The following is a 26,620-nucleotide window of genomic DNA, read 5'->3' as shown; positions in this document are numbered from 1 at the left end:
AAGAGAACAAAAAAGGAAGACGAATAACAGTCGATGCTGTACCGTCTACACCGATAAATATATATACACTGTGATCAAAAATTCTTCCCTCGTTCGAAGGTCGTGTATAGCATGTACTTTGGGATAATGCTTAATTGGACGTAAAGGGAATGATCGTTCTCTCTCCCGGTCCCTCCGTGTGTACGTGTGAGTCTTTCAGTCTATATTTTATCTATTATCTAGCCGACGAGTATTGATTCGCATATAATGATTGAGCCAAGGGGATTTGAGCGTCGAAATAATAATCATCTTTTCGTATTTCCGAGGTTCATTGAAATACTTAATATAACTTTAAGAATTCACCGAGCTACTATACTGTCGGTTAGAAAAATTGAAGAGAAAAAAAAACGAAACAAATATAAAAAATATCCATGCAAAAAGTAAATCAAGAGGATCCTCGACCGTTCTCGCCCATCGATTCGTTCCAAGGGCCCTCGAAATTCGAGTCTCTGCACTCGCGTTGCCCAAATACCACAAATTTTTCCATCGCAGCCAGAGCTAGGAACGAATAATCGAAAATTCATTGAAACACTCGACTGCACTTCATATTTTATATCAATCTCGTTGTCGAATTATTTTTAACTCCAAGCAAAGAGAGAGAGAGAGAGAGAGAGAGAGAAGGAGAGAGCGCTATACACAATCAGTTAATGCACATATGAATACAATATATATATAACATGTGTCTGCGTACATACATATTCGTATAATTCTCTGTGTCTCCTCTACGTCCCTATGGGACGACGCGGAGCGAATGCGAGCCACATGAATTACCGCAATTACGCACAAATTACCGTCTCTATCTCTATTATGTTCCAGCGCGGTGGTCGGGGATATATAGACATGGACGTAGAGAACCCGCCTAGAAATTTGTTAGGGTTCACCTGTTCATGATGAGGTCATGATCAGGTTTTGAAACGGGCAATCCTATTGTTAAAAGCCTGATGTGGCCGCTATAAGGTTTTCCACAATAATTTCCAAAACAGCCTAATCTAAAATGGCCCTGATCGGGTTCGCCTAGATAAGGCCTTTTTGACCGTTATCTCATTCAGGTCCTGCTCAGGCTCGACTTAATCACGCCATATGTGGAAATCCTTATGAGATTCCAGCTGGAATCTACCACAATACTGCCTTGACAGTACTTGTTCTATTAGGTCCTTCCAAGGCTTGCCTTATGATTGGCACACACGCGTATTCGAATAGATGGTGAATAAGTTATATTCCATTCGTGTTTTGTACGAGCTCCGAGTGACAAGTTTCCAAGTGATTTTCAAAGTGAGTTTCCATATATTTGATGAAGTTTTATTCTATTCGTATTTTATAAAAGATCCGAGTGACAAGTTTTCAACTGAAATCAAACAATAAAAAAATTGTATCTGAACATAAGTTGAAATGAATCGAGATGACCAACGTCGGTATAAGGCGCGTATGCGTATGCGAAGATATCGCTCTATGCGTAAATTTACAAAAGGTATGTACAATTTTAAAGTGATTTGCATTAATTATATGAACGAATTAGAATTGTTGACATTATACAAACGAGCAAAAATTGTGTTCAGAGAATTATTGATACAAATTTGTGATTTTTCTCTTAGAAATTCTAAAATTGTGCCAATCTTAGCACACCAATCATTTTATTTTATTGTTCAATATTTCACAGATTTACATAGCCCGAAAAAATTCGCCAGCAACGAGAAGAAATCCGTAAGCGTCAAAGATTTTGATCAAGCTGTTGGCAGAGTCATCAACAATGCCAAGGATTGGAACGGAAATCGGGCTATACGCTAAAAAAATGCCCAATAAACGCGTATTTTTAAGAATATAAAATTATACTCTTTATCCACACGTTCCTCAAATTTGACAGTTTATAAAACATAATTATTAAATTATAGGTTACACATGTCAGAATATTCAAAAAAAGACTTATAATTTACATGATTGATTTAATAAAGATTAATAAAATAACGATGTCTTCTAGAAGTCTATGTGCACGAGATTTTCATGTAGGACAACCTGACAGTAGCCTAGTCGAAAACCCTGATCACCGCCCGGTCAGATAACCTGATCAGGGTCTGTAAACGAACGTCAACCGACCCGGACCAGGGCGCCTTATTCGGGCCTGACCAAGCAACCTGGTCACGGCCATTTGTTTCAGGGCGTAACATTTTGGAACAGGGCGTCATCAGGTGGCCTTACAAGCGCCCTACCAAGGCAGCATGGCAGCCTGACAATACCCTGAGGAGGTACCTAGGAAACTTTCTAGGCGGGAAGCGAATATATAGTGTAGTTCGCCACAAGTGAGGCTATTACTTTCTTTTCTCTCTTGTTTCACTGCTCGAGCGACTCTCCTTCGATTTTATTATTTTTCATTTTTCTTTTTTCCTCTGCTCTCTTTCTCTCTCTTCTTTTTCTCCTTTCACTTTTTTTCAGCCGCACACTCCGGCAAGTACGCTCGTACTATTTTTTTTTCTTCCCTTCATTTCGCTTCAAGTCCGCCCTCTTGCTCGTCATTTTTTTTCTCTTTCTTATGCTTTTCTTCTTTTCCTCGTACTGCGTGTTGTCTTTTTTTTTTCTTCTTTTCTTTTGTTTTTCCACCATTCTTATGACTTTTTCTCTCTTTGTTATACTCTCTATGAGAGCACTTGACCGGGGAACGCGTCAACTCGAACCAGATCGCGTACGAGGAGTCTCGAGGGTCCCCCCCCTCCTGCCTCTCTAATTGCAATCCCGTAGCAATAATGTAATAGCACTCTGTACTTGACTCATTCTCAACTTGTAATACGCTTTTACAAGAAATAAGTAAAATGCCTTCTTTTTATTATTACATTGGCATCGATTCGGACTGTTACTTCAGTACTTTTTATGCCTTCCCATTCGAACAAATTCAACGATCAAAAGTTCAATCGTAATTGAAACCTCGATTCCATTGTCTATTCTTTATGCTCCATTTTCTCGGGTTTGTTTGATCGTAGAAAATCGTCGAATGACTTAACTTTGAAGCAAACTGGCACGATACACCGGAAATTAGATTGACGGGGGACGACCGAAACGCTGAGCATTGAGGGATTGCGTTAAAAGTATGAAGGATTTTCGAAAATCGAAACTTCGACACCCGCGTTTTTTTTCCAGTTTATTTTTTATTCTTTTTTATTCGAGCCCTGTGACGTTGCAAGGAAACTAAGAATTAGAGATTAGAAACAAATTGGACCGTTACATCGATTCGAAGCTTCGGAATAAACTCGAATTAGTTTTCACGAAAAATAGTACATTTTAAACTTTTTAAAACAGATTGTGAAAAAAAAGTACAAAAAATGTTCACAGTTGAATTGTTTTTCATAAATTTTTTCTACAACGAGACCCAAAAGTCAAGTGTCTTGGTGCGGAGTTATTTTATCATAAAAAATAATGAAATTCGACCCACCCCTCCCAGAATGTGGATCCGCCAGCAGCGCCTAGTTGAATATTCATCGAACGAATTTGTTTCTGTGGTCGCCGAAGCTGTATTGCAATGCAAGAATGTTGAAATGCAAACGCAATAAAGAAATAGCTCAAGTCTGATCGTACTTTAGGAACATTCGTCCGGCTTGCACGGGGGTAAAAACAATGTGAGCAATTCTGGAATGGAGTTTTTTCGTTGACCGGTGATTCGAAGACTTTTTGTGTAAAGTGGTGCTTGATTGCTCTTCGGGATTCAGACAGAAGAGCCTGATTGGACAGGAAAACAGTGTGAATAGTGGTCCGCTGTCGTGTTGGATTTACAATTTATCGGTGAAAAAAATAAGGGAGAAAAAATGGATGTAAAGAGCCCGTACGCAGGAGAGAAACGGGGGAGTGTGTATGGGCGTGGAGTCAAAGACCGTAAAAGTGGATTTTCTCATAAAAGAACTCTGCGGCTAAATTTTCTTCTCAATTCATATCTCCGCAGGCGTGTAGGCATCGACGATCAGAAAATGTCCGAAGCTCGAATGGACCCTCCGTTTTTTGTGAGGGGCTCGGTGGATCGTGAACAAAAGTTGAAAATTTTTCAAAAGCGTTTAACATTTTCATCATACACTCGTACATGATTTTTGAGAACCGAAGAAAGAGAGCAAACATTTCTCAAGGGGTGGGAGAGGAAGACATTTTTATGGGAGTGAAAAACCCACGATGCATTGGTGCGCGTGAGCGACGTCGAGTTTTGGAAAAACCCCGAACTAAGAGGACCCTTATAAATTTTTATGAGCCCTCGAGCGAGTGGAGGTTAAAGAATTATCATTTCTATGACATGCAACGAATGCGTATCGTCGAATGACGTCAGTCCGCATATACGCGCAGGGGGAAAAACAGTTCTGCGTGACGAGCGAGGCGATCGCATAACCCCTCACGTCCAGCGTGTCATATTAACTTAATCTCTCATTGATTTCGAATCACAAATCGCGCGCGCACGCTCGGCCAATCATTTCGATCGATATTTTCTTCGAATGCGACACAGCTCGTAGAATGAAAAATCAGGTAATAAATTGACCAAAAGATAAAGCAGTGTTTTGAGAATCCGAGTTGATTGGGTTTGTCAAAAGAAACTAAATTAAATTCCCCTGAAAGAGCGCATCACAATTGTATGATGCTGAAGTTTGCAGTGTTGAATCCAACGAAATGATCTCAAAAAGCTCTCCGCAATAATTTCAGTAATTCTCCAAATTCGTTCGCTGCTGCCAAATTTGCAATTCGTAGTTTTTCAACCTACGCCGATGCTTCGTGAAATGAAAAATTGGTCAATTCGAAATGTTGTTTTTCGTTCATTTAGTTGGACTCCAACGTTGCAAACTTCAGCGTCGTACAATTTTTGTTAGCCACTTTCGTGAGAGCTTCCGTTTGAAAATTGCAACCATTTAAGCATGCGGAGTTAACATTGGGAGCTTCAACTGTACTAATCATGCAAATGAAACGTTTCGAGTTCCGAAGGAATGTGAGAAATCTCGACGAGTCAGTTTGGCATAAAGAAGCCATAAATTCTGCGAGCGTTCTTTTTGTGTTCATAAAAATGTAAATTTTTCTTATTATTCTGAAAAAATTCCCGAAATGAAAAATATTCCCGGCTGCAACGAGTCTATAATTGGGGATCGTTGGCCTCAAAGTTCATGGCCAAAAGCAACAAAAGTAAGCGTACGACGAAATAAAAATAAAAGTTAAACAATGATTTCGAAAGGCTTGTATAAGGAATGTTTGTCGCGGGCAGGAACAAAAAGTCCTCCCAGGTGGAGGCGCAGCCTCGAAATTAGTTGAAGAATAGTGCAAGTGAGAGGGCACGAGGGAGGGAACGAGAAAGGAAAGTGCACGGACGATTGCGTGTGCATGCGCATTAATTAATAATTATCGGTTGGCGAAGTGCATCGAATGATGCTGCTCTCGCTTATTACATGCGCGTTGTATGTACACGCAATACAAGTATGATGATGATGACGGCGCTAGGGAGAAGGAGGAGGCGAGTTAATTGAATTCCGACGGCACACGACGACGTGCAACGTTGATGAACAGCATTATCGTGCGAACGCAAGTGTTTCACTATAGCAACATATTATAGATTCATATCTGCAGACAGAGGAAACGAGAAACGAGTGGAAAGGGAATAAGAAAGGGGAGAGAGGGAGAGAGAGAGAGAGAGAGAGAGAGAGAGAGAGAGAGAGAGAGAGAGAGAGAGAGAGAGAGAGAGAGAACAAAGATGGGGCGAGGGGAGATGAAAGAGTGACGGGTGTACTCGAAACTAAGATCGAGGAGAGCACTCTCACAAACACGTCCTCACTTCATTTCTCTCTCGCTCTCTCCCCCTTTTTTCTTGTGCTCTCTGTAAATCTTGTAGATCGCAAAATATGACTCAACGAATATCCAGCTGCCCGAGAGCTTGGCAGGACTCAACGGGGCGCGGGGAGGGGGATCGGGCGAAGACCTTGAAGACGGTGAGAGTGTCGTGTTGAGAGGTGTCTTCGCGCACCTATGAGCTGAACATGTTGAATCAACTCTTTCCTCTTTCGCTCGCTTTTCTTCCTCCAACAGCTGAGATTGCGCGCGCGCGCGCGCCATCACGTAAGTCGTCTGCCTTGTTTCAGGTACGCCGATATAACAAATACTTATGAGGAGAGAGAACGGTGGAGCACACAGGGCCAAGCAAACTCTCGCGCACGGTTAAACGAGCCGTTATATGGGAATTCGCACGAGGTGAACAGGGAAGAAAAGACTCGGAGGATCGTTGAACCGGCTGAGAAGCTCCAGAGCCGATGTGTTGGTTATAACTTTAGCCTCGGTACACAGCAACACGCGCACACGGTGAAACGAGGGTAAATGTGTGCTGACTCGTATACACGTCCAAATATATGTGCATTAAAACGTACACAGCGAGATACGCGTTGCTGTTGAGCGCGTGACCGCGACGGGAACGAAAGCGAATCCGACGGTCACGCACGAATCGTTAACAAACGATTCTTTAGAGATGATTAAACGGCACGAAAGTGGAGGGGCCCTGCTCGCGAGAAGCTCAAAGAAAAGATGTTGAAATTCGTTACGACTCTTGAGAGATTCGGCATAATGACGGGGCTTAGAATAATGAAAACGAAAATTCGACACACGCGTATACGGAGCTCGAAGCAAAATTCGAAGCATCGAAGCAAACTGCGAAAGAACGCCCTGGAAATCATGCCTTTTCAATATTCATTAGCAAACTCGAAATCGATTGATTCGATGTCGTATCGAGTAGCAGCTGAAAAATACATGGGCAAACGAGCAATATTTGCGAGGCAAACTCAAATTTTGTTCGTTGATCAATGATGAAATAATTGATTATCATATTCGTTTGTTTTGCAGATAAAAAAAAGAGTTACAGCGATGGAATTCGACGAGGAAACATGCAAAGTGGAAAATGCGATGAAATATTGAGAGGCGCCAGAGCAAGAGGAGGCGGAACAACGTTTTATCGTATAAATGCGATTTAGCTCGTATGAAAAACGAAATTGAATCGTCATTGTCATCCACCCGCAAGTGCAATCGTGCGAGACGCTCGCAGCGTCCCTTTATCTCGTCCTCCCTCAACAGGATTTATCGATGCGCATTAAACCTTTAAATATACGCGATTAACGATAGAATAATGAGGCAAACGGGGGAAATGAAAAAAGGAAAATTGTCAAGGAGACTGATTTCACTTGAATCATTCAACGATTTATTTTAACTTTCGATATTCCCAATTTCCATATAAAACAATACGTGATTTTCTCGTTCTTGACATCCTCGGAATCGGTTAACGAGCTTCGTTGATTAGTCACAAAGCAATAATGCAATTTTCATTATTCGTACAAATTAACAAATCGCAGTGAGCAACAAACAACGTAGCAACGAACAATAATGACAAAGATAGAAACGCATCGATCATCAGAACCCGCAGCGATCGCGATTCGAATTTCACAGAGAAGTTTAAGAGTTCGCTTGTTCACGTCGGAGCCGCGAAGAGTTAACAATGTTTTGTTTCAATTAAGGAACGCTAATTGATTGAAATATCAGATCCGTACAATTCACCGGCTGATGAAAAGTTTTCGTTTTCATTTGACAGACTGCGCGGTAAGCCCGCCGGGTTTTCATTGATGAAATACCTTAATTAGCGTTTTAATTAGCACATTATGTATGAAAATAAATCAGCATTGCGATAAATGCATCCTGCGCGTGCAGACTGAGCCTCGAAAGAGCTTTTGTGCGCAAATTTGATGGAATCAGCCAAGAGTTGTGGGCCCAGGGAAGGGAAGTGGCTTTTGTTTTATATAACTTTTTATTCGTATTGAGAAAACGTTTCGATCCGTGCATTCGAATGAACGAACAATGATTTTCGATGTTAAATAACATGAAAATGAATAATAGAAAAATGATTTACGTTTATGCGAATAGGAGGACTAAAGTTGGCCTCTCGAAGACACTCACAATCGGTGAATCGCTTTGGTGCTCTTAAAACATTTGTTACTATCTCAATTACGGGGGTTCCCTCTCGCGCGTGGTATTCAGAGCATAGAAAGCGTAACGAGGTCACTCGAGGCTGTGCGTACGCGTGTTGGCTGTACGTGTGTTACGTTACCGCGTGAGAAAACTTAATAAGGGAGAAAAGGGATCAAGAAAACGGGGGGAGAGGCGACGACGACGGTTTCGCCTCGAGTCGATTCGATCTTACGAAATCGACTCTGTACTACTCGCAATGATTGAAAATATATCTGGCTCTCGCTCGTCGTTCTTTATCTTTCTCTCTCCCTTTCACACACTCGCTTCCCGTGTGACTTCTCTCACTCGGATGAAAACACAGCGGTAGAAACGATAAACTATAAAACACGTAATTGCTGTTCACAGTGTGGAACAGAAATTATTGCAACGGGTTTCAACATATCGTGTGTTGCCTCGCTATTTCGCGATCTCAAATCACTTCATCGGGCTGCTCGGCTCTATAACCGAGTACATTAATGAGTTTTATTTGTGGCGAATTAGATCGCGAGTTTGAAATTTTAATTCGTCTTATTTTCTCGGTGTATTTCGATTCCTATTTTCGGCCGAGTCGCTTGCGTCAAAGCCATTTGTTGTTTCATCGAGCAAATGATTTTTCGGTGAGTGTTTGAAAAGAAAATGAACGATTGGTCAAACTGTTATGAGTTTGTGAAAAAATCTGTGGACCTCCGGGCCATTTGGTGGGCCGCCGCATCGTCGAGTGCATGTTCTATTTCAACTGCATATTCGAGAAGCGCAGCGTTCAATAAACTGTGATGAAGTTAAAAACCTGCTGTGCTGCATTCTCTTTCGTTCTTTGCTTATTTTCAGATAGGAGGAAATGGAGCGAGAGATAAGATGCACGAGCGAGCGAGGCGAGCGCTTGCAAAGCGTCTAATCGAGCATGTGCTCACGCAATATATCGATCGTGCATCATCCGCAAATAATAAATCGAGTAATTGTTATCCCCATGAATGAAGTCCTTGGAAAAATACGATCGCGCTAGTGTGGAGCAGCCTCCGTCAGAGTTTCTTTTATTTCAGTCCACTTGCAGAAAAATGGCTTTCGGGACGGGAAAGCTGCGGAAGGCGTACGAGCGTCTTGAGGAAAAAGCACGCGCATGCGTTTATTTTTTGGGAAAAAAGTAGTTGAAAGAGGCGCCTGGCTTTGAGAAAATGGGCGAGCGGTGCCGAAAAATCGGGGAATCCGTACTACTCCGTCAGCCATTATTCCTCGAGAGGCTTATCAAGGCAGATGCACGCGACCTCTTCCGGCGTTAATCCAGCGCGGACGTTTCGCGTCTCTCGCTCTCTCTTTTCCTCTGTCGCGGTATGGAACATGCGCGAATAAGGTCCCCGCGACATCGCGAAATGAGGGAACGAGGGGCTGCGTGGCGTGGAGGGGATTGCTTGAATTATGATCGCTCGCGAGCCACGACGTGACTGGAATACTTGAAATTTGAAGCGTTCTCCTGTGGTTAGAGAAATTCTTATGAAATATACCGTAAAAATTGCAAATTTCGAAAGTTATGAAACGTCGGCGAGCCAACGATTCAGGCGAGGGGGGGGGGGGAGGCATTAAGAAGTCTATCACCAAAATGATGAATGAATTATGGAGTTCAAACGTTTCGATATTCTGGAATCGTTGAAAAAGCGACACTAGTCGAGTGACAAGAAATCGGAGGGAGAAAGCCTCGACAAATTGTTGAGCGAAATGATCGTTTGTTCGAGGGCGCACGCGCAAGAGAATAATGAAAACTGTAATAACGAATGAATTTGTTGATTCGTTTGCAAATATATATTTATCGACTCGATGTGTCCCAGAACAAACGAATGGATAATTCATCCGCGCGAATAATCGTGCGATCTCGAGTTTCGTTGCGCAACAGTATATACGCTGAAAAGTTTAAGCGAAGTAATGGAAATCAATAAGGAGAGAGACTTATTACGATCGTTGAGAACACAGCGTTGCAATCAATCACGCTGTCACTTGTGATTGGAAAGATAACGGCGAGCGTATTCGAGTTCCTGTCTGCTAGCAAGAGAAATAACAATATTTTGTGAAAATAAAAGTGACTTTCTTGCGGTGAGAGAAAAAAGGATTGTTGTGTGTACTGTTGGGTGGGGGGCGCGTGCTCGAGGTCAACAATGGCCGATATTCCTAATCCGGCGATTCGATGAAAGGAATTTCAGCCCCGTTGATAAAGTGCAGCAAAAAATTTCATAAATTCTCGAAAGAAAAAGCACGAGAACATTCGATATTTCTCGAACTTTATTCTCTCGGTGCCCCCCCGTCGACTTATTATCGTTCGAGCAGCCGTGAAGAGCATGACTCATCTATACCGGCGAATCATCGTAGCAAACGATGACGAAGCAGCTTCGAGGGAAAAAATGTTCAACGTTGTAACAGCAGCGTGAGACGAGAGAAGGAGATTAAAAAAGCGTAGTCTCTTCAGTAACTAGAAATAAAAATAAAACTCTGCGAAATTTTCGTTCGAGAGGTTCTGAAAAATCGATAATACGCCACTGCAAACTCTGCGATTTCTCTGTTGTTCCTACCGATTAAATTCGATCGAAGAATCATCATTTTCAAGCGTAAACGTTTCCATTAATTTCTTATTGATTCAATTCTGTTTGCAACACATAAAAAAACAACAACAACAATAACAACAGAACAAACGCGAAAGAGCTTCTGATAAATAATAAGAAAAAAGGGGAGCGAGAGAAACTTGGCATCTCGATTGATTCGACCTACAAAACTCCTCTTACAGGATGACCAGTTGCATTACTTTTATTGCCTGTTTTTTTTCTCTTTTTCATCCATTTATTTTTATGCGCCTATATTTATTGCCCTCGACAGATGGACTTGCAATAAACGTAATAGGCATGAAAGCCTCGTACAGATATACGAATGCGAAGAGTCGCAAGAATTACGCGCAATTACCGAACCTCCGATGTAACAACAATAACGGGATATTTATTTCTTGGTGCTGGTGCTCCGGTGCATTATTTCATGACCAACACCTGAGTTCCTCTTCATGGATTGAGATAAATATTTTATTGATGCAAGCGTATTTTGAGGATTGCTTTAAAACTCGTAAATGTTTGGTATACGAACGTATGGGGCGAAACGCTGGCGAAATTCGATTATTTTCAATTCATTATTTCCAGCAGGCTCGTGCGATAAAACAACGACGAATATATTGACTCGCGTAGATAAATTCCTGTTCGACTGTTCTACATCGTTCGAGGCACAATGAATTACTGAGAAATCAATTAATATCAATTAGAGAGTGGCAGGAACGCGATTGTTGTTCGCGTGGCCTTGATGGATCTTTGGCCAATCGAAAAAATTCTACCACTCGCAATTACATCGAACAAAAACCATTCGAGGTTCGATTGAGAGAGGGGAAATATATGAAGAGAGAAAATATATGAGGAGAGGAAGCAAGATAAACAATTGTACGCTCGAGTAATTCAGGAAAATGTGAATTTAATGGGTTGCATCGCTCTCGCTCGCACTGTTGAGATAGATCGCGTCACTTTATAACAATCGCCCACCACTCACGTACATACTCGATAAACAAATTACTCCATCAATTGCGATAGACCAACGAGAGGATTATCGCGCGCATGTACCATCGCATTATGCTGATATGACACGTTTGATGGAAATATGAGAAGCCTCATGCAATGAACCTATTGACCTTCGAAATACTCAAACGTTTGAGTCATCTCGAGAAGTTCATAACTCGAGATATAATCTTTAATCACAAAAATAACAACAGCAACGGCGAGTTATGAACAAATTAATGAATCACGCGTTTTATCGAACTCGTGCTTTCATTGGATTGCGCAATTGCACGTTCGATTGCTCGTATCATAAAAATGGAAGAGCATCGACCCGGAACGAAATTTCGTTGATACACTCAAATATATTTTGTTGCACGAGTTTTCTAGAATCTTTAATTTTGCAACAAAGTTTCTGTAAGCCGCAAAGAAACTCATGCGACAAAATATTTTTCTAACATTATTGAAATTTCGTTTGCAACGATCGTTTATTTTCTCTCACATTCCAATGCTTTTCTCAATTAATAATCTTTCCCAAGCGCGATATCTCAGATGGAAAAAAATATCTAAGCGTTGTATTAAAAGAACGTTCTGACGTTACGAGTACGTACAGACCGAGCTAATAGTTGGCATTCACATCACGTAATAGTGTCAGCTATGCCCTGAATAATAGCGTCACGCTCGGAAACCACGCGTGCGCGCGCGACGAGTTACAAAAAGATTCGAAAAGTTTGTGCATACATCAAATTTGTGGAGGAGCAGAGTTTCGAGTCAACTTCAGCGGCGATAACGGATCACGTGGTCCGATACAGCGTTACGAGGAACGATGCTCAACGATGAATTTTATTCGTTTAAAAAGTATTGAAACCATTGAAACTTATTGACGATGAATATTGAGAACCTAAAAAAAATTTCAACGAGACAAGCACAAATGAATAACTCAGAATCGTCAAATTATGGAATAAACTTTATTGGGAGGAGGACATGACAGTTGCATCGTGAAGAAACGATGAAAAAGAGAGAGATAGAGAGAGAAAAGAAATACTGCAAGAGAAAAGTTGCTCAAAAGTCCATAAATTTTGCGACACCCTTGCATTTATTCATAGATAAGAAAATGGAATAAAAACGCATATACGCATAACTGATAAAATGTTACAAAGCTCATGAGATTCGCACGGAGTTTCGAATGTTTACTAATTCACATTGTTACTGCCAGAAAATATGTGCATACATAAATGCATGAATATATATATAAAGTATGGATGAAACGCAGTCAACTCGACGTGCATGGCAATCGATCATTCTTCACAGTTTTCTGTTTAGCCGCACAGTCTGCGTCAACTCTTTTTCCTTCGATATATCAACGAGAATAGATTCTGAATTTATACGTTTACTTTATTCTCTTTTGTTCCTCTGCACCTTGAGCGCGATCGTGTATTGATCGACGCTCGGGATTTATTTTTCCTTGATAATAAATCATGGTGGAAAACACTCGAATGTATTATTCCGAAGAAAAATGTGGTTGCGCTCACGAAAATCACGGTTTTCACTCGTCCAATATTCGATCGAAAAGTTTTTTCATCTGTAGATTGTTTCGCTATTCAATTAGTGTGTTGAGATTTAATTCAAGATTTCAAGTATATTTTTCACTACAACTGTTGTTCCATCGGGTCGAACACATTTTTCTGTCCGAGGTATAGTAACACACAACGACGATCATTCACAGTGCTGGACATAAATCAGTAGACGAGATTTTTAATTGGCTCCGATGTAAGAGATCAACGGAAGCCCGCCAACGAGCATGACACGATAATAATCATTGATTGTGTACGATTTATCGGTTACACGTTAATTGTTAAGGAACTTGCTTTCCTATGTTGCAATCTTTTCTCTCTCTCTCTCTCTCTCTCTCTTTTATCTTCATGCTTCGATAAGTATTTTTATTGGCAATCGATCGAAATCTGTTTTTCTATCAGTTTGGATAGAAAATTGGGAAACATATATGTTTACGTGTTTCGATGGAAACTTAGAACAGTTAATCGAGAGCGTTAAACGCAGAAGTCGTATTTATTGAAGAATTCATAAATTTGAAAAGCTCCCGTCCCGATGGTCAAGCTGTCGAGAGGGATTGAGCGAAGTAAAAAAATCAGAGTACAAAATCTGCTGCAATTTTCTCCACATTGAATTATCGGCCCTCTGCGATTCAATAATAAAATCATAACTATTAGTCATCGAGTGATCATACGAATGGTGAGTTGGCGAGGGTGAAAAACAAAACTGCGAGAGAGCTATACAATCGAGTTACGTCAGGCGCACACGGACACCCGCGCAGACAAACACAATCACGTAGGCAGAAAGTTCGAGTCTCGAATAATGAGGAAATCCTTGAATGTGTGTTGGATCGATAAGCCCATTGGCCGAGTTGATTTTATCGCGTACAATATATACATTTATAGACATAAGTTTACTCCCCGGTGCATTCGTGAGTAATAATAATAACAATAAAACTTATATAATAATAATAATAGCAATGATAATGATAATGATCGAGATAAGAATAACGAGAGAGAGAGAGAGGGAGGGAAAACGAGAAATATCGAGAACTTTACGTGCCTGCAGCATGCTTTTCCCTGGAAATAATTTACCAGTACAATTTGTACATGCACATCTACATCTGTTTAATACGTATTTATATATTTTCTTCATTTTTTTTTCATAATTTTTCATTTATCCCGAACGCGATGAGGAGGAGGAGGAGGAGAAGGTATAAGCGTATAAATAGACGGTCAAACGATTATATCATCGTTTTGTTCTCCGTTCCGTTCTCTCAATTTACGAAGATTGTTATCGGTCGAGTACACACACACACACACATACACACACATACGCAGAGCAGTAAGTTGGAATAGGGACGAAAGGGAGTATCAATTTTTCTGTAGCTGCCATTCGATATTGACTCGTGTATAACTATATATAAACGTCATCAATATATACGGCTCGCCAATTACGTGAGAATAAAAAAAATGTAATGCCGAGTCTATAATTATTTTCATGGAAGTGTTGCAATCACGCGAGCTCTGCTCTCTCTCTCTCTCTCTCTCCCTCGTTTTCAGAGGGTGTAGAACCATTAATGGATATCCGTTTGAAGGATTGCTAACCGTGAGGTTTTTATCGAGGGAAGAAAAGAAAGGGAAGAGATTAAAGGAGCGAGAGAGAGAGGGGAATGGAGGGCAGGAGGGAAGAAGGTTGAAAGGTGTTCAACGACCAAAGTTTATAATAACGTTTCTGAGAAGAGTGGCCTACAGCACGTGCTCGCACACTAGCTGCGATATATACTTGCAGTATTGTAGTAAGTAGAAATGGATTGAGGGGGAGGAGAGAGAGAGAGAGAGAGAGAGAGAGAGAAGAGAGGAGGAAGAACGTCGAGAAACCGGAAGTCGAAGATTAAACTCCGCGTGAGTCATTTCTCGTTAGCCTAAACTGATTTTTCCCTTATCTCGGTCTCTCCCCTCCCAACGGGGAGTTGCACTCTCGCCGATATTTGCATTATGAATTACGATCGTGGGCATACACTAATAAAAGTGCAGGTAGAAAATGAATATTCGGAGGGTTTGAGAGCACTGGATGAAACGCGAACACAATCTAAATGTAAAATTAATAGAAATTTTCGTTTACTCTTATTCGTAGCAGCGGCTTTGAGAGAAACACTTGAAAACTTTCTTCATAATGGACAGTGAAAATGATAATAATGATAATGACAATGATAATAATAATAATAATAGGAATAGTTATCGCATATTTGAGAGCATAAATAAATTTCGTTCTCGCATGAAAATTTATGAGACATTCTAAATCGAATTTACGCCAACTCGAACGAGAACGGTGCGAAAGTTCAAGCCACGAGAGAGTCGATGTATTTGTATGTAGACGGAGTTCGGTGTGTTGCATGTATATTCATAGGTGAATGCAAATTTTCTGCGTGTTATGTCTGTGCGAGAAATTATAGCTAATGGCGTAAGAGTTTGGGGAAGCCATGGAGCACCGAGATATAGTATCGGGTGAACGGTGGACCAAGCGAAGAGAGAGGATGCGCGAAATCGAATTTCTTCAATTACGCTTAATTGCCGTTTCGAAATTTCCACCTATGCATTATCAAACAGTTTAAATAAATAATAAAGCAATTAGCAAGGAGAATTAAAGAGTAAAATATAAACGTCAAATTTTACTTATTCACTGAAAAATTCTACGAAAATTTTCTCCCCACTGCTTTTGGCACTCAATTATTTGGAGCTTTCGAACGAATTTGTAACTTAAAGAACTTCAAACACGTTCCGAATTTAAATTCACAAAATCAATGCTATTCACGACGCTGAAGTTTGCAACGTTCGAGTCCAACGAAATGAACGAAAAAAACATTTGCAATTCACCAATTTTTTATTTCACGAAGTATCGGTGCAGGTTGAAAAACTTCGAACTGCAGATTGGCAGCAGGAAACGAAGTTGGAGAATTACTGGAATTATTGGAGGCTTTTTTTACATCGTTTCGTTGGACTCGAACGTTGCAAACTTCATCGTCATTGCTATTAGAAGTAGCATAGTTTTCTAAAGCGCGATAAAAAGCGCTCGTTTAAAATCATTGTTTTTCTCATCTTTCGAAATCATTCTACGTTTTTCGCCAATTTATATCCCATCAAAGCTCCTCATCGAATTATTTATTTCTTCATATTGGCACAGGAAGAATTAAATGATCCGCAAAGTCGACGAAGCATCCTTTCTCGTATTTTTCTACTTCCTTTTTCCCAAAATATATTAAAAAAAAAGGTAATTGTTTACAAGGATCAAAACTAGTTGGAATCGGTGTATGGACAGTTCTGTAAACGTCGATGAATGGAGGAGAGGAGCAGGGGCAGGAGTGGGTGGTTGACAGTAGAGGAGACCTCGTTTGGGTCCGTTATCCGGATCGGATTGCAATGCGGCTCTCGTCATGTGCTCTCTCCAGCTCGCTCGTCCTCGTTTATTAGCTCTCTGTGCATTCGCTTTATTGCTCAATCCGTTCGTTCCGCAATTTCTCTCCGTCTCTTGCTTCCTCGCTAACATAGCAGAGAGTAATATTGTCAGACTTGGTGATCAAAATGTTTCGAACGTTCATTTGTCCGATTAGCCTCGGCGCGCTCAAGATTCGTTCCCGGTGTTATTGGTCATCGAAATTGGTAAAATTAATAAGCCCGAATAGTGTTTTACGGTGCGTGTGCGTGCACGCGCATTAGCTGAAAGCTTCAAGTTAAAAAGGAGCTCCGCGGGCTCAGCAAAGTTATTCACGAATGGCAAGAACTGATTGACCGATCAAATTCGTAACGCTCCGCAGTGAGAGTTGAGCGGCTCGCGGAAAATTTGCGAATCGTTGAACAGCGACGAGGATCCACCGACGACATTTCGTAACTGTACTCAAACGAGTACAGCTGCCATTGAGTTATCGTAGTGAGCGAATGCCGAGAGCGAATAAAAATAAAGAGTGCGCTGCTCAGTTGAGGGAGCTAAGGAAAAGCACATTTGTCGCCTCCCTTTGATAGTGCTAATGAAAAGAAGCCCCGCGGTACAGAGCTCCTGCGGATGTATCGATCCGGAAGCCATTAATGCTAATTCGAGATAAAAACACGAGGCTAATTAGCAAATGGTATGCCGCCAGCCTAAATAATGCTTTCCTTAAACCCGATACGATTCTCGCTCCGCGGAAGAGCTTGCTCCGCGCGTTCACTCTATTTCGAAGCGTGTAAAAGTAATGGGAAAAAGACTGAAAATGGGATGATACAAGTAACTTGAAGCCAAACTGAGTTTGTACTAGCATTCGCTGATCATTGAAACGAAGAGATACGAGTTGGAGGAATATGGGTGTGGAAGACACAGGGAACGGTGAAGAGAGGAAAAGAGAGAGTGAGAGAGCGAGAAAAGTCTGCGAGAGTAATGCGAGTTTCGCGTGTGTCTATTTACGTGTTCGTATAATTAAATACATAAAGTTAAGCTTCGTAAAGTTTTGCTAAACCTAATACAGGCGTACGGAGAGAATTGTGTGCTCAGTGTTTTATTAACAAGAGTATACAATCTTTGGTATACAATATGTTATAACATTTGGTAAATATATGCATATGCATATGCATACGAGAGAGAGAGAGAGAAAGAGAGAGAGACGATAATATATAAAGTGGAGTCTGCACTCGGTGGAGCTAACGTGTGTATATCATTAGTCCGACGTTGGCTTTCGAATTGCAATTTCTAGATAAGGATTCTCTTCTTACAGGCACACACTCTCGCGCGCTCGCTTTTCTTTTCCTTTTCAGTGTGTGCGCGCGTATTTGCGAGGATGATGAATTGAAAACGCACTGAAATTCGTGCTTCACAGAGCGCTATGAATCCTGATAATTTTTCGTCACTCTTTCATTTATTTTCGCTCTTTCTATGTCTTTCGCATACGAATACACTCGTGAACAAGGCTATTACATTTTTTCAATTCTCTCCTGGTTTAATTTGCTCGCTGTACGAATGATGGAGGTCTCGCGTGAGCCTCCTCAGGGCCTGGCAATAATTCAACGTGCGCGTATGTAAATATTACATTTAAATCGATATTTATATCCATAAGCGTTTTGCATTAGCCAGAAGATGAGAGGGAGTGAGAAAGAGGTTTCAGATAAATAGTGATAAGTCGCATTCCGCGATATGAGGAATGCTCAACATCGAAGTGTGCATTTACTTATACGCTGGTTTCTTATTTTGCACGTTTTCTGCATTATTATTCGTTCCAAAACGTGCATGGGGCGATTAAACGAAATGGTTATAGAGGAGTGACGAATAATCGTTGAAAAAGTTGCCAAAGGACACGTACGAAACGTCCAATTTATGTGAAGAATTGCGCATCGATTTATGCGCAATTCTTCGAGGTGAAGACCGCGCGCGATAATCAATCGTGCTTGTGAAATTCAACCGAGAGCGTTTTCTTCGCAGTATGAAAAAAAAATCGAGGGTCTTTTGAAACTGGAAAATTGAATTTTTGCCATCGAGACTTTGGTCCGTCGGTTCAGTACTTTAAAAAACCGAAATAAATCATTCCACAAACCAAAGAATTTGAGCCAACTCCTGAGATTCGAGGTCAAAAAAAAAAGCGCGTAAAGAGTGAAAAATTCGACAAAAGCATGAAGGAAAGAGACTCGCTTATTTTCAATCAAATGATTCATTTGTTCGAGTCGCTTGTGAAGCATCGGGGAGTTATACACAGCGACCGCTTATTTGCATAGCGTTCATTTTAAAGTCAATTACACCTTCCGGGAAACAAAAACAGAGTTTACAGGTGTGTATGCGAGTGTGTGTAGGAACGTTCTGTAATGGATTTCTCGCGTGTCGTTGAGGCTTGGAGAGAGACTCGGAAGAGCGATAATCACATACATAGACAAACTCTCGAGGGACGTTATAGTACGAACACACAGATTTAGAGTCTTTAGCCAAGCGTTCTATACGTGACTGAATATACAGACGCGTATATATATTAATGCGGATGAATTCCAGGGCGCAAATAATATATCGTTGAATTTATTCAATGAATAATGTGCGTCGTACGGGAATATCGGAGCTATTTCTCTCGCGGATTTCAAGGTGGTCGGAAACGTCACGCACGATCGTTCGGAAGCGGAGCAGCGCGGGATAGTCCCATCGATATATTCCGCACGTTCGTATTCGGAGTGTCTGCCGTTGCGCGCCTTAATTCATAATCGCAAACGCATATTTGCATGTACACAGGGAACTCATCGTCTTCACGGTATTGCTAATTGCATCGATCGCCCTCAGTCTCTGTCGTTATAGAGATGAAACAAGACGTTTCATCGATGCAATTAACGAGTGGAACGAGTGTCTCGGGGTTCGGCGCCGAGGGACATCGATGGAAGAGTCTTCTCGCATTAATGAAACTCCCCGATCAATTATAATATATATCAACTCGAAAAAGATAATAACAGCGGTAACGAAAAAACGTGTTCTGCTCATGGAATTTAATTTTGAGTAACGATAAGAAAAGGTGAGAAAAATTCGGTGATTTTCAACCTCGGGCATATTGAAAATGGTCCTTCGAATCATCACAGCAATATTGATGGTTATAATATATTTCAAGCTGTAAGCAAAAGATTCATTTAAACTGAAAAAACCTCCTTTCGTAATGAATAATTCATGTTACAGGTAAGCTGATGCTTTTCGCAGTGGGACCAAAGAAAAGGAAATATGAGAAATATTCGTAAACGAGGAAGAAAAAGGGAGAGAGAGAAAGAGAAAGAGAGGAGGCTCTAGACACGACTGAAACGGGGTTAATACCCTGTTTACCAACTCCTACGCCTCCTTATCGCAGCAATAACTTGTAGCGTGGGTTCACTCACTAAATGGCTCGATCGAACTTTAGATATAGTCCTCGTTTCGTGAGTAAACGAGAAATAGCAGAGCGGCGGGGAGAACGAGAGGAGGAGGAGGAAAGAAATGAAAAGGGAGATTTCATTTGCTGGTGAGGGCGAGATTGAGGAGAAAAAAGCGTCGGAGAGCCGACGTTTCGCGCTGCATCTCCTTTATCTCAGCTCCTTCACTCTCAGCTGCGGAATCCAGAGCCTTCGCCTTGGATCGTCTCGTTACGTTTTTTTCTTTTCTCAAATAATCGATTGGAAAAGGCCCGAGTATTTTTCAATACGAGTTTTATCGTTCGGTTATTTATTCACTCGTTAAATAAAAGAATCAACTCATTTGGTAGTTGAGCTAAATTCGCCATCATCGCGCGCGCGCGATTGCTTTGCAGCAAATTACACATTTTTAATGCTCGTTCCTCCTCATCTGATAGAGCTCGAGGCTTAAATTACCTCGGTAAATTATGATCGGCTCGTATATATTTACCATCATAATCATCATTATCATGATAATCATAAACAAATAAAAATAACAACAACGAGAGACGACGTGAATCATGGATAAGAATTAGCACGCCTGGAAGAGAAAGTTTCTACGTATTGTTGGAAAATTGGCCAAACATGTAAACGCAAAAACTCGCATCATTATTCTCCTTTATGTTGTATACAGTCAATCCGAGTTATTTGTGTCACAGTCAATCTCCCAGCGATAAAACTTGTCCCGCAGCATAATTGTGTAATACATTATAGATGCGAAACGAAAGAGAATCGAATAATCATTCGTACACCAAGGTATAATGACAGGGAAAAAGTTTACGCCTATGAAGAACAAGATTTTAATGATAAATGCTGCTTCCCTCGCTTCGAGCCTTCTTCATTTTAATTCGATTCGTTTTTGATTAATCGATTACCCACGTGCTGCATGTAGTTTTTCATGCACGCTTCATCGAGCACAAATCTCTCGAGGTGAAAGTTCCGCAATGAATAAGTAAGAGAGAGAGAGAGAGTGAAAATCGATATTTTGGCAAGAAAAATTAATATCACGAGAATTCGAGCATTTCGTCATGTTTTTCTCCAAACTGGAAAAAGTTTTTCGCATCTCAACTCATGATTTTTATAATAAAGCGCAACGGAGGACGAAAATTTCGAGGACACACATAAAAATGGGAGGATGAAAAAGCACGACGCCTCATTCGACGTTCCGGAGAGAGAGAGAGAGGGCTGGGGGGGGGGGGGGGTGAAGATCGTGAGATCAAGATAATGCTTGGACCGAGAGCCATATATTGATTGGCGATTATCATAAATTACAAGGTACACATGCCAGGTAGGATAAGACGAAGAAGGGAAGAGAGCGAGAGCGCCAGATGCACATCGCACACATGAAACCGCATTAACGCGAGAGTTAACGAGGGTTAGATGCGTTAACTGGCCGCACGAGGAATTATGACTTTTGCAACTGCGTAAACTTTCCCATAAAATCGTTTCATTCAAACGGTACGTAGCGAAAAGAAGGTTACGCCTTTTGTTTTTCAGAAATTTGTTGTTTGAATTTTTGATTTCGTCGCGGTACGGAATACCAAGTTCTGGCCAGCGCGAGGGATGACTTTTGTTTTCCTCCTCATCGAAGCCAATAAAGAAAGTGATAGAAATTCAATAAAATTACGAAATTTTCTATGCAGAATTTCTCTCGTGCCATAGATTCTCGCTCTCACTTTCGTCGATATGAACTTTCACTCGTTCGTAACCCAATTTCTCGATTTTCTCGACATCACGAGACTCTTGCTGCTTCGCTGAATAAAAAACAACGATTTATTACGAGCTCTCGATTAGATATCGATGCTTATCGAAGCGCACTTTAATCGAGTCGTTCGCGAAGCGATGATTCACAAACGAAAAACCAAGCCGTTTCCAGCCAGATTTGTAGAGACGAAATCGATCGAAAATGTAACAGCTTTTAACTCTCGGTACTTCAATTCTCTCAACTCGAATTTTCAGCATGTCAACATTCGTCCAATTTCGTTAATTTATTCAACGAGAAAGAGGTTTATTGTCCAACAAGAATAACGCAGCAACGTCACAGAGGCTGCGATCAGAGTCTTCCGGCCGAGGGATAACGACACTTATCATGAAATAAAGCCAATTAAATTCGCCATGAGGATTTTTAGTACGGCGAAAAAGATTAAGTGAAACGGGGACCAATAAAAAAGCAAGATTTCAAAGATAACGATTCTCTCGAAGCGACTACATTTTTGGGACAGTCAATGACCGATGTTGAGTCAGTCAATGACCGGGTCGCACCGAGTCATTACTTTTCCGGAGGAAAAAAGTGAGTTTTAGACTCTCGAAATGCGTGAAGGAAGGTGAATTCGTTGACAGCCGAATACGATCGAAAGTTTCGTCGTCGCTGAGTCTCGTCGATTAATTGGAGCTTCCTCCGAAAGTAGCAAGTTTCCAAGCGCTCCCCGGAAGTAAAATCTAGCGCTGAATCAATGAGGCGAGACTAAAGTGCTACTGCTCCCGGGAGCTCTACCTCACACGAAGTCCACCGACATAATATATCCGCGCGGCGATGCTATACGCACACCAAGTACAGTAACGAAGATCGCCAGGAGCGAAAATAACGATGATTAAAAGCTTAGATATAATCGTGATTGCTCTGTAATTTTAAAACGCATAATGTACTGCTCCAGAGTGATTTTCCAAGACGCGCATTAACCGCGAGCTGGAGCAGCAGCGAATGGCTAAGAAACGGAGGGAGACAGGAGAGCCATTTTATATCTGCAATTACTATTCTCAATCGTAGTTCCAGCACTCGGTTAAACGACCTCGTGTATATATGCACGTGGGCAAAGCGTAGACGAATGCAGCCGCGGAGGATAAGCCGGATACGGAAGTGCGAGACCGAGGAATTTTCTCTGGGAGAGCAATGTCAAGAAAATGGTACATTTGAGTCGAAAAAACTTGATTTTGTAAATTATTTTATGAGTTAAATCGAGAGCCTTTATTTCGCGTCAATGACGACCGTGAATTTGAGTTGACGAATTCTCCTGACGAGTTTGAAAAATCATTTTACTACAAAGCTCTTTTTCTTTATTTTTTCGTCTACTTGGGGCTCTCAAGGGCAATAAGCCGAAAGTTTTACGAGGCGCGTCGCGAAATAGCTCATGTAACGTCAGCATAGGCGAACACGGTTGGCTGAGAATTCTTCGTCCGGGGATGAGCGCTCGTTCCGTGCGATTTTTCCAACATAATTTTAACTATCAATTTATCGGTAGTAATTGCATGCTAACAATACTATAAATGATACTGCTGCCTGAAAGAATCATCGTTTCATCTTTCTCGTCGTGCTCCTAGAAATAATTGAGTACTTTGTTTCAATTCCGGTACAAACGAACCGAGTCGTTGAATGTTTTTTTCTCCTTCGCCGACGTTTTTTCGCGCTCAACATTACGAGAGTCATGTAGACCTGTTTATTATGCAATCTATTATTTTTCGAGTCACGCGAGACGCTCGTTAACGTCCTCGGTACGAGAGACGTTGTTCGGCACGTCAAATCTCGAAGGTAATAAGAAACATTTTTTCTTCGTACGCTGCTCGCCGTTTTTCCGGAGACTCGAATCTATTGGGAAAAATGATGAAAATTCGGAAAAAACGATGATGCCGCACTTATTCGCACTTTACGAATCCCCGATGCAAAACGCATCGAAACGCGCGATGAAAACGAGCCATAAAAAAGACAAACTTTCGTTACCGGAGGATGGAAAAAATTGATAGGGACGCGATAAGAAAACCGGAAGTGAGCCAGGCGAAGCGTGTGCCGCGGTCTCCAACGTTTTTACTTTTTATTAGACGCAGTGATATCGAACAAGGAAGAAGTTATCTGTGCAGCTAAGAATTATTGCATCGGAAGAGAAGGAGCTTAACGAAAGTTACTTTCGGCCTCGTTGAGCTCTCCACCATTGAACAGTCCCGAGCATCCTTTCGCTGTTCTGAATTCGAAGAAAAGCATCGATCGAAAAGACGAAATTCGCATGGCTTCGGTTAATGGCCAATCAACAAACGACGAAACGTCAAAATGCGTTCGATCGATTCCGTCGTACGATTTTTTGAGTCTGGCTGTATCGTCAGAGTTCCCGTTTAATTGTGACGACTGAAGTGAAAGCGACGAGTATTATATTCAGCAAGTTCTTTCACGCTGTGAAACATGTAAATGTGTATGATATTAATAGACGCGCGGAGGCACGCCGTGACGATATTCGGTCAGGGAAAAACACTCTTCATTTCTCAACATACTCGAAAAACATTTCGTCAAAAAGAGCAGGATGTGAGATAAATTATTTCATATATGACGGGCGTAAAAGTGGAGTATTTTGAGGTAATAACAACCTTCCCTAAGTGACGAGTTGTTCGTTCAATCGAACGCAATTAGGCCAGTCACAAACAGGTTTGTAAATTTTATATGTATATTCACGTTTTATCTGATATTGAGTGCACACGCAGGAATTAGAACGAGACTAATTGCCTCTTGAAAGTACTGTTGGAACGAAATAATAAGGTACAATCGTATAAATAAACTCGACTTGAAGCCAGCAACATTGAAATTCATAATCCCACATCCAGCACTTCACCCGTTTGATTCTTCGATCAAAATCTCGGAAAGAAAAATTGACTGAAGGCAATATTTGAATTTTTAAGAAAATTTTGACTTGAAAGCCCGTAATAGAAAAGTCAATGTGAAAAAGGGCGCGAAGGAATTGAAAAAAAAAACGATAAAAACTCGATTAATCAATAACAATAATAACAACGCATAAGGATGAAAAACTTGGAAATGAAATTTCGAGCCGATCGTCACAATTTTCGTGACAATTTGGTTGCTTCGAATGAATTTTTTTCTTTTTTCAAAAGTGATGTTAAAACTCGGTGAAATGCACGAAAGCGACGTCGTAGAGTTGACAGAGAGAGAGAGAGAGAGAAAAAAAAAATGTAAAGAAAGAGAAAATCTGATGGTTGAAGGGACAAAAGCAAAATATTTTTCTTTGTGCGGCATGCGCCCACTCGTTGGCTGCAACGGGGCTGTTGCCTGGCTAGTGTGTAACGACGGGTTTTGTACAATCAAAAACCAGTTTCTCGTGATTGTAAGTGGGACACAGGAGGGTCGGAAAAAGAAGAGAGAAGAGGACGGGTGGGGGGGGGGGGGGGGGGGAGAGAACTCTCTAATGGACGAGGGGATAGATCTCCGTGGGGAGACGTGCCACAAGGCTTCAACAAGTTCGAAGAGCTAACGACGCGTCTCTCGAACAGGTGTGCATCATCTCGACAGGAATAGCTGTAACGCTTTAATCCTCGACAACAAAACCAGAAATGAATAAGAAAAAAAGAAACAACCAAATCGAGAAAGAGAAAGAGAGAGAAGGTGCAAACTTGCGAGACGAAAAAAACAAGCCTCCGCGACGAATGATGAACGCGGTGACTGCTGTATCATTGACAGGAAAATTAATAAAGAAAAGAATTACGAAGATCCACTGAAAGGCTGATGGCAGAGAGGGTTGAAAAAAAAAATCATTTTCTTCTACGTTATAAAAGTGTAATTGTGCTCTAGTGTCCAATGAATATTAAAAGGGCACAATTAATGGTGAATTTGGGTGAAAAATAGCTCATGCATGTTCCATGAAACGATGAATTTCAGGATAACGTTTATTCTTAACGGATTTTTTTTATTTCGTTTTTTTACATTATGAACTAATCGATTGGAGATATTTAATAAGCAGCGAATCGATGTTGGGATATTTTATTTGGCAGTCGGTATACGAAAAGTTCTCGAGTCGTGAAGGCACGCTCATTCGGAGTGAACGACGCTCATAGGTGGCGTTAATAAGTCATTTGTTGATTTACTTCTCGTCGATTATTATCGCGATTGTGATTGACCAATTTGGAGAGCGATGACTCGACTATTGGCTCGTGCGAGGAGTGATAACTCGCGAGCACGTTGGACTTTTGCATTGTGCCTTGGACTCTCAGTTATTTATAAATGCAAAGGCTATTTATGAATTTTCTACGACGTTGAAGCTTGCAACGCTCGAGTCCAACGAAATTGACGAAAAAAAAAAAAAACATTTTTAATTCGCCAATTCTTCAATTCACGAGATCATTGGTGCAAGTTGAAAAACTACGAATCGTAGATTCGGTATGGAACAAAATTGGAGTTTTATTTGCATTTCGTCGGACTCTGCAACGCTGCAAACTTCAGAGCGTCATCATTTTCTCATATATGCGCTCGAGTATCGATTTTTCCGAGACACACACAAAACGCATTAAACTTTATTTATCGTTTCATCAGTGTAATATACGGCTACATAAACATGTGAAAATATATATGAAAGGCTGAAAGAGGTGGATGGAAGAAGAGGAAATAATGATTCCCGACGACCCCGTCAGGCCTTTCAATTACAATAATAATACGAAATTCTCATGATATACACACACACACGCACACACACGAGTGCATGGAAATATAATAAGCCAAATATGAATCATCCGAGAGCGTGTAAAATAAAACTACGAAAAAAAAGGGAACCCCCCCATAAAAATGACACAAGCTTTGAGTAA

The 26,620-nt window shown here is 41.0% G+C and overlaps 1 protein-coding gene across 3 annotated transcripts in view; it reads right to left on the bottom strand.

The window, feature by feature from the left end:
* LOC122408234 (TOX high mobility group box family member 3-like) overlaps nucleotides 1-26,620 on the bottom strand; it is a 187,099-nt gene that overhangs the window by 36,239 nt on the left and 124,240 nt on the right. The gene's annotated exons all lie outside the window — the stretch shown is intronic.

This window comes from Venturia canescens, chromosome 3, assembly GCF_019457755.1.
Source record: "Venturia canescens isolate UGA chromosome 3, ASM1945775v1, whole genome shotgun sequence".
Lineage (NCBI taxonomy): Eukaryota > Metazoa > Arthropoda > Insecta > Hymenoptera > Ichneumonidae > Venturia > Venturia canescens.
The sequence above is the reverse complement of the archived record's forward strand: the minus strand, read 5'-3'. Positions and strand labels throughout refer to the sequence as shown.